Below are 13,073 nucleotides of genomic sequence, written 5' to 3'. Positions count from 1 at the left end.
ATTCTGGGATATTTGGTCATAAATATCACCTCAGTTCCTTGTCACATCCCTATATCCAAAGAGTCTGGAATGTAATATTAAGCTAGGGGCATCACTCCAGCCCTCTAACACCCCTATATCCAAGAAGTCTGGGATGATTGGAAGCCCCTGTCCTGGCAGTCGCCCTGGCTTGGACTCCAACTCCCAGCCTGCCAAGCGCTGACCCCTCCCCAGGGGGGGGGGAATCAGGACCTCTCCCCCAGGCTATTTAGGCTTGTGATGGAAAGAACAAAGAGTGTGTGCTATCTCTGTCTTTCCCCTGCAATGCCCCCCCACCCCTCCACCCCCCAGCCCCCCCACTCCCTCCCCCTCCCCCCCGCCCCCTGGGACAGTTGTCTATTAAACACGGGCATTTGATGTGTTTTAATCTGGTCTGATTGGATTTCTTTGTACTGGCGTAGCAGCTCATCTTAAGATTTTTTTCCTAACAGTTGGTATTTAATATTTTAATAAAAACTTGCTTTAATTTGGCCAAAATGGTGGAACTGGTTTTTCTCTGGTGAATTTCAGGATTGACATATGGAGGCCCCAGCAAGATAATTCCACCCCAAACTCTGAGGTGGGTTTTACACTCCAGCTCCAGGGACCCTCTGCAGTGAACAGCTATACTTGAAAAACGAAGTAGCAAGCATTTTTAGGGAGGCCTCCCTTTCTTGGTAAGCCACAGAAACTCTTTTAGCTCTATAGCACTTTTCTGTTTGGTTTCTGGATTCTGGTTTTGGCGCACCCTACTGAAAGCAAAGGAGGTCTGGCTAGACTACAAAATCTTTCACCAGGGCACAGGGAGATGTCCTATGACTCTGGTTATTTCTGATTTTCTTTCTGGTTAATTGGGAGTTCAACCAGGGCCACCGGTTGTTTTCTGACTTGCTTTGAATCTCTGATTTCAAGCCATAGTAACATGGGGTACTGAGTCAAACTCAGAGTGGACATGCACCTTGGCTCTGTCAGCAGGGTTCCAATGTCTAGGCTTCAAAGGGAAGCAAGGATACTCTAGAACATTTGGGGATCTTCACTCTAAGAATAAAAATTGTACTTTATGGCTGGGCGGTGGTGGCGCACGCCTTTAATCCCAGCACTCGGGAGGCAGAGGCAGGTGGATCTCTGTGAGTTTGAGGCCAACCTGGTCTACAAGAGCTAGTTCCAGGACAGGAACCAAAAAGCTACAGAGAAACCCTGTCTAAAAAAAAAATGGTACTTTATTTTGATATTACTAGAACACATGTTTTAAGAGACTTTAAATGTCTTGAAAAGGAAATTTTAGAGTTTTTTTATTATTATTATTTTCAAGACAGAGTTTCTCTGTAGCTCTGCGGCTTTGGAGCCTGTCTGGAACTAGCTCTTGTAGACCAGGCTGGCCTCAAACTCACAGAGATCTGCCTGCCTCCACATCACACGGGTACTGGAATTAAAGGCGTATACCACCACTACATAGAAAAACTGGATATTTTTAAGGAACAGCTTTTTTAAATATTTAAGTTTATTAGTCTATGGTACATTTTAAATTTATAAAATATTTTATTACAATGTCTCTTTTAATATATGATCTTGATAAATGGATAAATAAAAGGTTAAAATTAGTGCCATAGCTAAACACCAGGGATTAAGGTATTATTATCTTATGCTGCAATAAAATGGTGACCTAAGCAGTTTGACAAAAGAACTTGGAACCACTGGCTTAGAGAATATCTTTCTTTATGTATTTTAAGGGGCTGGAGAGATGGTCCAGTGGTAAGGAATACTTGTTTGCTCTTACAGAGGAGCCAGTTTCAATTCAGAGGATCCAGTACCCCCACGGTGGCTCACAATGCTCTGTATCTCCAGTTTCAGAGGATCCAAAGCCAACTTCTGGTCTCCTCAGCACAAGGCACACATACATGCAGGCAAAGATACAGTAATGTTTGCTCTTGCTCTATCAATAAGCAACAAATGCAGATACACAATAATTCTTTCACTTGATCAAAAACTACTATCTTTTATCAGGCAAGGGGCTCACTATGTCCATAGCCCAGACTGGCCTTAAATTTAAGATATCATTGCCTCATCTCAATCCAGGTTTACAAAAGTGTACCATCATGCTTGATCACACTATTTCCTTATTGCCATATAATTTCAGTTTTCCACCATAGAATTTATTTCCACTCAGCATAAAAAGACATAATTATTTATGAAATACAAATATCAGTAGGAGAAAACCAACTTCTGCAAGATGTCCTCTGACCTCCAGACACATACAAATGTCAACTTTTTAATTAAAAAAATGTGGCCAGGCAATGGCAACACATGTCTTTAAACCTAGCACTTGGGAGTCAGAGGCAGGCAGATTTCTTTGAGTTCAAGGCCAGCCAAAGTGAGTTCCAAGTCAGCAGAGCAACACAGAGAAACCTTGTCTCAAAAAAACAAACAAACAAAGATTTTGGCCACTAGCACACATTTAAAGGTGATTTATATGTGTTGGATACAACACAGAAAGTTTATAAGGTAACTCACAATCACTTTATTAAGTATATAATAAATTCACACTTTATACACATGAATACTGAGCTCAGAAAGGCTCATTGGAGTGTTCTAAACTTATCCATATGTGTTGTGCTTTGACCAGTAGAGGGACAATACTATAGAAATAATTAGCATGGCTTGAGATTAGGCCATTCCAGGATATAATCCTCTTGTCCTACAGGCAACCACAAAAATTCACCAGCTGAGGCCACAGTAATGGTTAGAGAGGGTTTTTTTTTTTAAGATCTGTGTTCATTTTCTATTTTTGTGTGATGTTGTTGGGTCTTTGTCTGGTTTTGGTATTGGGGTAATAGTGGCTTTGAAAAAACAATTTGGAAATGTTCCTTCAGTTTCTATTTTGCAGATTTATTTGAAGAGCATTAATATCAATTCTTCTTTGAAGGTCTGGTTGAATTTTATGTTGAATCCATTTAGTCCAGGGTTTTTGGATTGGGAGATTTTTAATTACTGCTTTTATTTCACTAGGTTATATAGATCTGTTTAAATTGCTTATCTGATCTTGACTTAAACTTTGGGAGATTGTATGTATCAAGAAATTCATCCATTTCTTAAAGCTTTTTCAATTTAGTGGAATACAGATTTATTAATTATATGCTTATTATTTCTCTGAATTTCCTCTGTGCCTGTTGGAATCTCCCACTTTGGGTCTTCTCTCAGTCATTTATTTAATGTGATAAAGGATTTGTTGTTGACTTTCTCAAAGAAACAGAATCAACTCCTCATTGACTTTGGGGGGGTTGTTGTTTGCCTCTATTTCATTAATTTCAGTCCTGAATTTATTTCTTGCCTTTCACTCTTTTGGAGTATTATTATTTCTTTTTGTTCTAGAGCTTTCAGGCATGTCACTAAGTTATAATATGGTGTAGGCACTTAGTGTTATGAACTTGACTCTTAGAACTACTTTATTGTATCTCATAGCTTTGGGCATGCTGTGTTTTCATTTTTATTCATTTCTAAAAGGTTGTTCATTTCCTTCTTTATTTATTAATTTATTTATTTTTATTGAAAAAAAATAAAAAATTTCCGCCTCCTCCCGGCCTCCCATTTCCCTCCCCCTCCTCCTACTCCTCTCTCCCTCCCCCCACTCCTCTCCCCCTCCCTCTCCAGTCTGAAGAGCAGTCAGGGTTCCCTGCCCTGTGGAAAGTCCAAAGTCCTCCCCCCTCCATCCTGGTCTAGGAAGATGAACATCCAAACTGGCTAGGCTCCCACAAAGCCAGAACATGAAGTAGGATCAAAACCCAGAGCCATTGTCCTTGGCTTCTCAGCAGCCCTCATTGTCCGCCGTATTCAGAGAGTCCGGTTTTATCCCATGCTTTTTCAGTCACAGTCCAGCTGGGCTTGGTGAGCTCCCAATAGATCAGCCCCACTGTCTCAGTAGGTGGGTGCACCCCTTGTGGTCCTGACTTCTTTGCTCATGTTCTCCCTCCTTCTGCTCCTCATTGGGACATTGGGAGCTCAGTCCGGTGCTCCAGTGTGGGTCTCTGTCTCTATCTCCATCCATCGCCAGATGAAGGTTCTATGGTGATATGCAAGATATTCTTCAGTATGGCTATAGAATAGGATCATTTTAGGTTCCCTATCCTCAGCTGCCCCAGGAACTAACTGGGGATATCGCCCTGGGCACCTGGGAGCCCCTCTAGGTCCATGTCTTTTGCCAACCCTAAGATGGCTCCCTTAATTAAGATATGTACTTCCCTGCTCCCCATCCAACCTTCCTTTATCCCAATCATCCCGTTTCCCCAAGTTCCCCCCATCCTCCCCTTATCACTTTTCTCTCCCCATCTCCCCTTACCCCCTTCCCACCCCACCCCCAAGATCCCAATTTTTTGCCCGGCAATCTTGTCTACTTCCCATAACCAGGAGGATAGCTATATATTTTTCTTTGGGTTCACCTTCTTATTTAGCTTCTTTAGGATATCAAATTATAGAGTCACTGGCCTTTATTTATGGCTAGAAACCAATTATGAGTGAGTACATCCCATGTTCATCTTTTTGGGTCTGGGTTACCTCACTCAGGATAGTGTTTTCTATTTCCATCCATTTGCATGCAAAATTCGAGAAGTCATTGTTTTTTACCGCTGAGTAGTACTCTAATGTGTATATATTCCACACTTTCTTCATCCATTCTTCCATTGAAGGACATCTAGGTTGTTTCCAGGTTCTGGCTATTACAAATAATGCTGCTATGAACATAGTTGAACAAATGCTCTTGTCATATGATCGGGCATCTCTTGGGTATATTCCCAAGAGTGGCATTGCTGGGTCCAGGGGTAGGTTGATCCCGAATTTCCTGAGAAACCGCCACACTGCTTTCCAAAGTAGTTGCACAAGTTTGCTTTCCCACCAGCAATGGATGAGGGTACTCCTTCCTCCACAACCTCTCCAGCAAAGGCTATCATTGGTGTTTTTGATTTTAGCCATTCTAACAGGTGTAAGAAGAAATCTCAAAGTTGATTTTATTTGCATTTCCCTGATCGCTAAGGAGGTTGAGCATGACCTTAAGTGTCTTTTGGCCATTTGAACATCTTCTGTTGAGAATTCTCTGTTCAGATCAGTGCCCCATTTTTTAATTGGGTTAATTAGCATTTTAAAGTCTAGTTTCTTGAGTTCTTTATATATTTTGGAGATCAGACCTTTGTCTGTTGCGGGGTTGGTGAAGATCTTCTCTCAGTCAGTGGGTTGCCTTTTTGTCTTAGTGACAGTGACCTTTGCTTTACAGAAGCTTCTCAGTTTCAGTAGGTCCCATTTATTCAATGTTGCCCTTTATGTCTGTGCTGCTGGGGTTATACCTAGGAAGCGATCGCCTGTGCCCATATGTTGTAGGGTACTTCCCACTTTCTCTTCTATCAGGTTCAGTGTGTTCAGACTGATATTGAGGTCTTTGATCCATTTGGACTTGAGTTTTGTGCATGGTGATAGATATGGGTCTATTTTCATTCTTCTACAGGTTGACATTCAGTTGTGCCAGCACCATTTGTTGAAAATGTTTTCTTTCTTCCATTGTATACTTTTAGCTCCTTTTTCGAAAATGAGGTATTCATAGGTTTGTGGGTTAAAATCCGGGTCTTCTATACGATTCTATTGGTCGACTCCTCTGTTTTTATGCCAATACCACACTGTTTTCATTACTGTAGCTCTGTAATAGAGTTTGAAGTCAGGGATGGTAATGCCTCCAGAAGTTCCTTTATTGTATAAGATTGTTTTGGCTATCCTGGGTTTTTTGTTTTTCCATATAAAGTTGATTATTGTCCTCTCAAGATCTGTGAAGAATTTTGATGGGACCTTGATGGGGATTGCATTGAATCTATAAATTGCCTTGGGTAGAATTGCCATTTTTACTATGTTGATCCTCCCAATCCAAGAGCAAGGGAGATCCTTCCATTTTCTGGTATCCTCTTCAATTTCTTTCTTCAATGCCTTAAAGTTCTTGTCAAATAGATCTTTCACTTCCTTGATTAGAGTTATCCCAAGATATTTTATGCTGTTTGTGGCTATCGTGAAAGGTGATGCTTCTCTGATTTCCCTCTCTGCTTCCATATCCTTTGTGTATAGGAGGGCAACTGATTTTTTGGAGTTGATCTTGTATACTGCCACATTACTAAAAGTGTTTATCAGCTGTAGGAGTTCTTTGGTGGAGTTTTTGGGGTCGTTTATGTACACTATCATATCATCTGCAAATAATGAAAGTTTAACCTCTTCCTTTCCAAATCGAATCCCCTTAATCCCCTTATGTTGTCTTATTGCTATTGTTAAAACTTAAAGCACTATATTGAAGAGGTATGGAAAGAGTGGACAGCCATGTCGAGTTCCTAATTTTAGTGGGATGGCTTTGAGTTTCTCTCCGTTTAGTTTGATGTTAGCTGTCGGTTTGCTGTAAATAGCTTTTATTATATTTAGGTATGACCCTTGTATCCCTAATCTCTCCAAGACTTTTATCATAAAGGGATGTTGAATTTTGTCAAAAGCTTTTTCAGCATCTAATGAAATGATCATATGGTTTTTCTCTTTCAGTTTATTTATATGATGGATTACATTGATAGATTTTCATATGTTGAACCAGCCCTGCATCTCTGGGATGAAGCCTACTTGATCATAATGGATAATTTTTCTAATGTGTTCTTGGATACGGTTTGCCAGTATTTTGTTGAGGATTTTTGCGTCGATATTCATGAGTGAGATTGGACTGTAATTCTCTTTCTTGGTTGAGTCTTTGTGCGGTTTTGGTATCAGAGTGACTGTAGCTTCATAAAAGGAATTTGGCGATGACTCTTCTGTTTCTATATTGTGAAATACATTAAGGAGTATAGGTATTAGGTCTTCTTGGAAGTTCTGGTAGAATTCCGCACTGAAACCATCTGGTCCTAAGCTTTTTTTGGTAGGGAGTTTTTTGATAACAGCTTCTAATTCTTCGCGACTAACAGGTCTATTTAGATTGTTCACCTGGTCCTGGTTTAACTTTGGTATATGGTATTTATCTAAAAACGTGTCCATTTCGTTTACATTTTCCAGTTTTGTGGCATACAGGCTTTTGTAGAAAGATCTAATGATTCTTTGAATTTCCTCTGTGTCTGTGGTTATGTCCCCCTTTTCATTTCTGATCTTATTAATTTGCATATTCTCTCTCTGCCGTTTGATTAGTTTGGATAGGGGTTTATCAATCTTGTTGATTTTCTCCAGGAACCAGCTTTTTGTTTCATTGATTCTTTGGATTGTTTTCTGTGTTTCTATTTTGTTGATTTCCGCCCTCAGTTTGATTATTTACAGTCTTCTACTCCTCCTAGGTGAGTCTGCTTCTTTTTTTTCCTAGAGCTTTCAGGTGGGCTGTTAAGTCTCCAATGTGTGCTTTCTCTGTTTTCTTTAAGTGGGCACTTAGTGCTATGAACTTTCCTCTTAGGACTGCTTTCATAGTGTCCCATAAGTTTGAGTAGGTTGTTTCTTTATTTTCATTGAATTCAAGGAAGACTTTAATTTCTTTCTTTATTTCTTCCTTGATCCAGGTGTGGTTCAGTAGTTGACTGTTCATTTTCCATGAGTTTGTAGGCTTTCTGGGGGTAACATTGTTGTTGAATTCTAACTTTAATCCATGGTGATCTGATAAGACACAGGAGATTACAAATATTTTTTGTAACTGTGTAAGTTTGCTTTGTTACCGAATATGTGGTCAATTTTCAAGAAGGTTCCATGAGCTGCAGAGAAGAAGATATATTCTTGCCTATTTGGGTGGAATGTTCTATAGATGTCTGTTAAGTCCATTTGATTCATTACCTCCATTAATTCTCTTATTTCTCTGTTAGGTTTCTGTCTGATTGACCTGTCCATTGGTGAGAGAGGAGTGTTGAAGTCTCCTACTATTAGTATGTGCGGTTTGATGGTAGCCTTGAGTTTTAGTAATGTTTCTTTTACGTACGTGGGTGCTTTTATATTAGGGGCATAGATATTCAGGATTGAGACTTCATCCTGATGAATTGTTCCTGTTATGAGTATAAAATGTCCCTCTCCATCTCTTCTGATTAAGTTTGAAGTCAACTTTGTTAGAAATTAGTATGGCCATACCTGCTTGTTTCTTAGGTCCATTTGCTTAATAAATCTTTTCCCATCCCTTTACTCTGAGTAGGTGCCTGTCTTTGTGGTTGAGGTGTGTTTCTTGAAAACAGCAGAATGTTGGATCTTGTTTTTGTATCCAATCTCTTAGCTTGTGCCTTTTTATAGGTGAGTTGAGCCCATTGACATTAAGTGATATTAATGACCAGTGGTTGTTAACTCCGGTCACTTTTTTAGTAGTAGAGTTTGTGTGTTTCCCTTCTTTGAGTTGTGCTGGTGAAGGGTCTCTAGATGTTTGAGTTATTGTGGTCATTGTTGGACTCCTTGGTTTGTGATTTTCCTTCTATTACTTTCTGTAAGGCTGGATTTGTGGCTACGTATTGTTTAAATTTGTTTTTATCCTGGAAAATTTTGTTTTCTCCATTTATAGTGAACGAAAGCTTGGCTGGGTATAGTAGTCTGGGCTTGCATCCATGTTCTCTTAGTTTTTGCAGTACATCTATCCAGGACCTTCTGGCTTTCATGGTTTCCATAGAGAAGTCAGGTGTAAGTCTGATAGGTTTACCTTTATAAGTAACTTGACCCTTTTCCTTTGCAGCTCTTAATATTCTTTCTTTATTCTGTATGTTTTGTGTTTTGATTATTATATGGCGAGGAGATGGGTTTTTTTGGTCCAGTCTATTCGGTGCTCTGTATGCTTCTTTTTTATTTTAAATATTTATTTATTTATTATGCATACAATATTCTGTCTGTGTGCAGGCCAGAAGAGGGCACCAGACCTCATTACAGATGGTTGTCAGCCACCATGTGGTTGCTGGGAATTGAACTCAGGACCTTTGGAAGAGCAGGCAATGCTCTTAACCGCTGAGCCATCTCTCCAGCCCTTCTGTATGCTTCTTGAACCTTCAAAGGAATATCTTTCTTTAGGTTGGGAAAGTTTTCTTCTATAACTTTATTAAATATATTTTCTGGACTGTTGAGCTGTACTTCTTCTCCTTCTTCTATTCCAATTATTCTTAGGTTTGGTCTTTTTATTGTGTCCCAGATTTCCTGAATGTGTTGTGATGAGAATTTGTTGGTTTTGCTGTTTTCTTTGATCAGTGTGTTTATTTTCTCTATGGTATCTTCAGTGTCTGACAATCTTTCTTCTATCTCTTGTAATCTGTTGGTAGTACTTGTCTCTGTAGTTCCTGTTCGTTTACCCAGATTTTCCATCTCCATCCTTCCCTCGGTTTGTGTTTTCTTCATTACTTCCATTTCATTCTTCAAGTCTTGCACCGCTTCCCTTACCTGTTTGATTGCTTTTTCTTGTTTCTCTTGGTTTTCTTGGGTATCTTTGAGCGATTTATTCATTTCCTCTACCTTTTTGTTTGTAATCTCTAATTGTTTATGGCAGTTTTTCACCTCCTGTTTAAGGTCTTCTATTATTTTCATATAATTCACTTTTGAGTCGATTTCTTCTAATTCTTCTGGAGTAGGGTGTACAATTCTTCTTATTTCAGGATCCCTGGATTCTGGTGATGTCATGTTGCCTTTCAGGTTGTTGGAGGAATTCTTGCATTGGCGCCTTCCCATCTCTTCCTTCAAATGGAGCCAGGAGAGGACTGGTGTCTTGGTCCAGTCTTCGCTGTGACTGACTCTCTGGGTGTATCTCTTCAGTGTTGAAGCAGGAACCGTCCCGTCCAGATGGAACTCCTCAGCACCTAAACAGGGCTGCCTGGTAGCCCAATGATCCGGGGACAAAAGGAAGAACGGGGCAGGCAGGGCGGTATCCAGAAGAGCGCAGGGGACCCTAGAGCACAAGCTGAAGGTGCCCAGGCTCCCTTACAGGGGACCTTGAGGCCTGCCCGGTAGGCAGGCACTGACAGCTCTGGGTGGGTAGCCTTAGTGTAGGAGCTTAAAACTGTTCTTGAGCACTGGTCCTAGCATACAGCAGGGCAGGGTTGGGGGGTGCTGGGGGGCTTGGTCGTGTGTAAGAAAGACAGCCCTGCAGAAGGAGCTGGGGAGGGGGGTTTGTGCTCTCTTCCAGGACAATCCGCCCCTGGATAGCACACACTCACCCGTCCAGATGGAACTCCTCAGCACCTAAACAGGGCCGCCTGGTAGCCTCTCATTTCCTTCTTGATTTGAATCCTAACTCACTTTTCCTTTGATAGTGAGTTATTCAGTTTCCACATATCCGTGTAATTCTTTCTGCTCTTTTTGTTGTTGTGGATATTCAGCTTTAATTAATCCATGATGCATCCAGAAAGGATGCAAAGCATTATTTTGATTTTCATTTATGTGTTGAGACTAGCATTGTGCCCCAGTATGTGGTCAGTTTTGAAGGAAGTTCCATGAGCTGTTGAGAGGTATGTTCTTTAGTGTTTGAGTGGAATGTTCTGTAGACATCTGTGAGGTCCTTCTGATTTATGGTATTATTTAGTTCTAGCATTTCTATTTATTTTTTTGTCTGGGATAACCTGTCTAGTAGTGGGGGGGATACTGAAATCACCTACTATCACTTGTGAGGATCAACATGTGATTTTAGCTGTAATAATGTTTTATGAACTTGGGTCTCCTTGTGTTTCACACATAAATGTTTAGAATTGTAATATCCTCCTGTTGGATTTTTTCTTTGATGATTATGTAGAATCCTTCCCCATCTCTTCTGATTAGTTTTGATTTGGTCTATTTTGTCAGATCTTAAAATGGTTACACCTACTTGCTTTTTTCGGTTCATTTGCTTGGAATACATTTTCCATCCTTTTACTCTAAGGTAATGTCTATCATTGATAGTGAGATATGTTTCTTGGATACAACAGAAGGATGGATTCTGTTTTCTAATTCAATCTCTTAGTCTTTGTCTCTATATTGGGGAATTGAGATAATTAATATAGAGAGTTATTCATGAGTAGTGTTTATTGATTCCTATTATTTTGTTGTTATAGTGTGCCCCATCCCCATTTTTTACTTACTGTTTTGGGATTATTTATTGCTTTTGTCTTCTTGGTGTATGTAGTTAACCTCTTCAGACTGAAGTTTTTCTTCTAGTGCCTTCTGTAGAGCTGGATTGGTAGATTATTTAAATTTGGTTTTCTCTTGGGATGTTTCTATCTTCATTTTTTGTAATTGATAAGTTTTTTTTGGGGGGGGGTATAATACTCTGGGCTGGCATCCATGATCTCTCAGAGTTTGTAGAACATACATTCAAGTCTTTCTAGCTTTCAGAGTCTCCATTGAAAAGTCAGCTGTTATTCTAATGGTCCTGTCTTTATATGTTACTTGGAGATTTTCTTCTACAGCTTTTAATACCCTTTCTTTCACATAAGGGTAAATTTAGTGTGTTGATTATTATGTGTTGTGGGTAATTTATTTTCTGGTCCTGTCTATTTGGTGTTTTGTATTCTTCTTGCACCTTGATCAGTACCTCCTTCATTAGACCGGGAATTTTTTTCTTCCATATTTTGTTAGCAAATATTTTCTATTCCTTTGACCTGAGTTTCTTCCCCTTCCTCTACATCTATTATTCAGAGACTTTGTCTTTTCATAGAGTCCCAGGATTTCTGGGTATTTTGTGCCTGGGTTTTAAGTCACATTTTTTTTTTGACTGAGCTATTTATTTATTCTACCTTGTTTGCAAGACCTGAAATTCTCTCTTCCACATCTTTTAATCTATTGGTGAGATTTACCTCTGACATTTTTGTTTGACATCCAGGACTTTTCATTTTCAGTTTTATTTCAAATTGCATTTTCTTTAGTGATTCTATTTCTATTTTCATGTCTTAAAGTGTTTTATCATTTCACTCAACTGTTCACTTGTGCTTTCATGGTCTTCATTACAGCATTATTCATATCCCCTTTAAGGTCCCTGAATATATTCATAATTGCTATTTTGAAGTCATTGATGATTCAACTAAATTGTATTTCTCAGGGCCTATTACAATACGGCTACTGACTTCTGGTGGAGGAATATTGTCTTGACTATTCCTATTTAGGTTTTTGTGCTATAATCTAGTATCTGGAGTTATGTTTGTCCTTTCTAGTCCATGGAAAACCTTATATAAAGCTGCAAACCCACCAGCTCCAGCAGAAGCACTGGTGTGGCAGTGCTGAAGTAACCTGTAAGGGGATAACCACAGAGGCTTCTCAGTGATTTGTAGTCTTCCTAGGAGCTTTACTGCTCTCGCATCTCTGCACTGAGACACTCACATGTTTAACCAATTAAGGTTTAGTTCAGGGGTAAGAACCACACAGGTTCTTGGTGCCAGCACAGTGCTGTCAGGCTCATCTTCCATGTCACTGCCAAGTCCTCTCACTGCTGCTCCTGTTTCTTTCAGAAGATGCACAGATGAGCTGGGGTCAACACTTTCAAAAAGACGTAGTTTCTAAGTCCCAAAAAAACTTGGATTGGGAACAGTTTCCAGTTAGTACACTCCCAATTCAGTAGCATTTCATCGTAAGAAGAAACTGAGCTGACTTATTTAGAAGACCAACAAAGCCCCTGGGTATTCTTAGAAAGGGAACTGTTTCACTGTAACCAAAACCAAGACAAACCTGCTGAAGATTAAAAGTCACATGCCAGCTTGAAATCTGGCAGCTTAATGTCTGTCTCAAACTTCCCCCTGTCACGTTTGGGTGATGGTGCTGTTTAGTGTCACCAGAGCAAATGAAAGGTGTCAACATCACACTACTTTGTGCTTTCAGCTGCTCTCATAAGGTCAGCGCCATTCTGCCAATGATACATCATTATCTCCCTGTCCGGCTTCTCAGAGATAAGAACAGTGAGCTTTCCCTCGACCAGCCCAGCTCCAGACAGCACACGCAGCAGCTTTTAACTGAGAAGGCTTACGGACTTGGAACAACTTTAGACTCCCCCAAGGAAGCCAGCATGTCGTCACGCTTAAAGACCCTGGATTTATACTAAAAAGAATAACTTTATCCTACAAGAAGAAAAATGTAAAATGAAAAAAAAACTTGAATAGTTAATATAC

This window comes from Microtus oregoni, unplaced genomic scaffold (genome assembly GCF_018167655.1).
Source record: "Microtus oregoni isolate MIOR12 unplaced genomic scaffold, Mior012 000032F_ref0000030, whole genome shotgun sequence".
NCBI lineage: Eukaryota > Metazoa > Chordata > Mammalia > Rodentia > Cricetidae > Microtus > Microtus oregoni.
The sequence above is the reverse complement of the archived record's forward strand: the minus strand, read 5'-3'. Positions refer to the sequence as shown.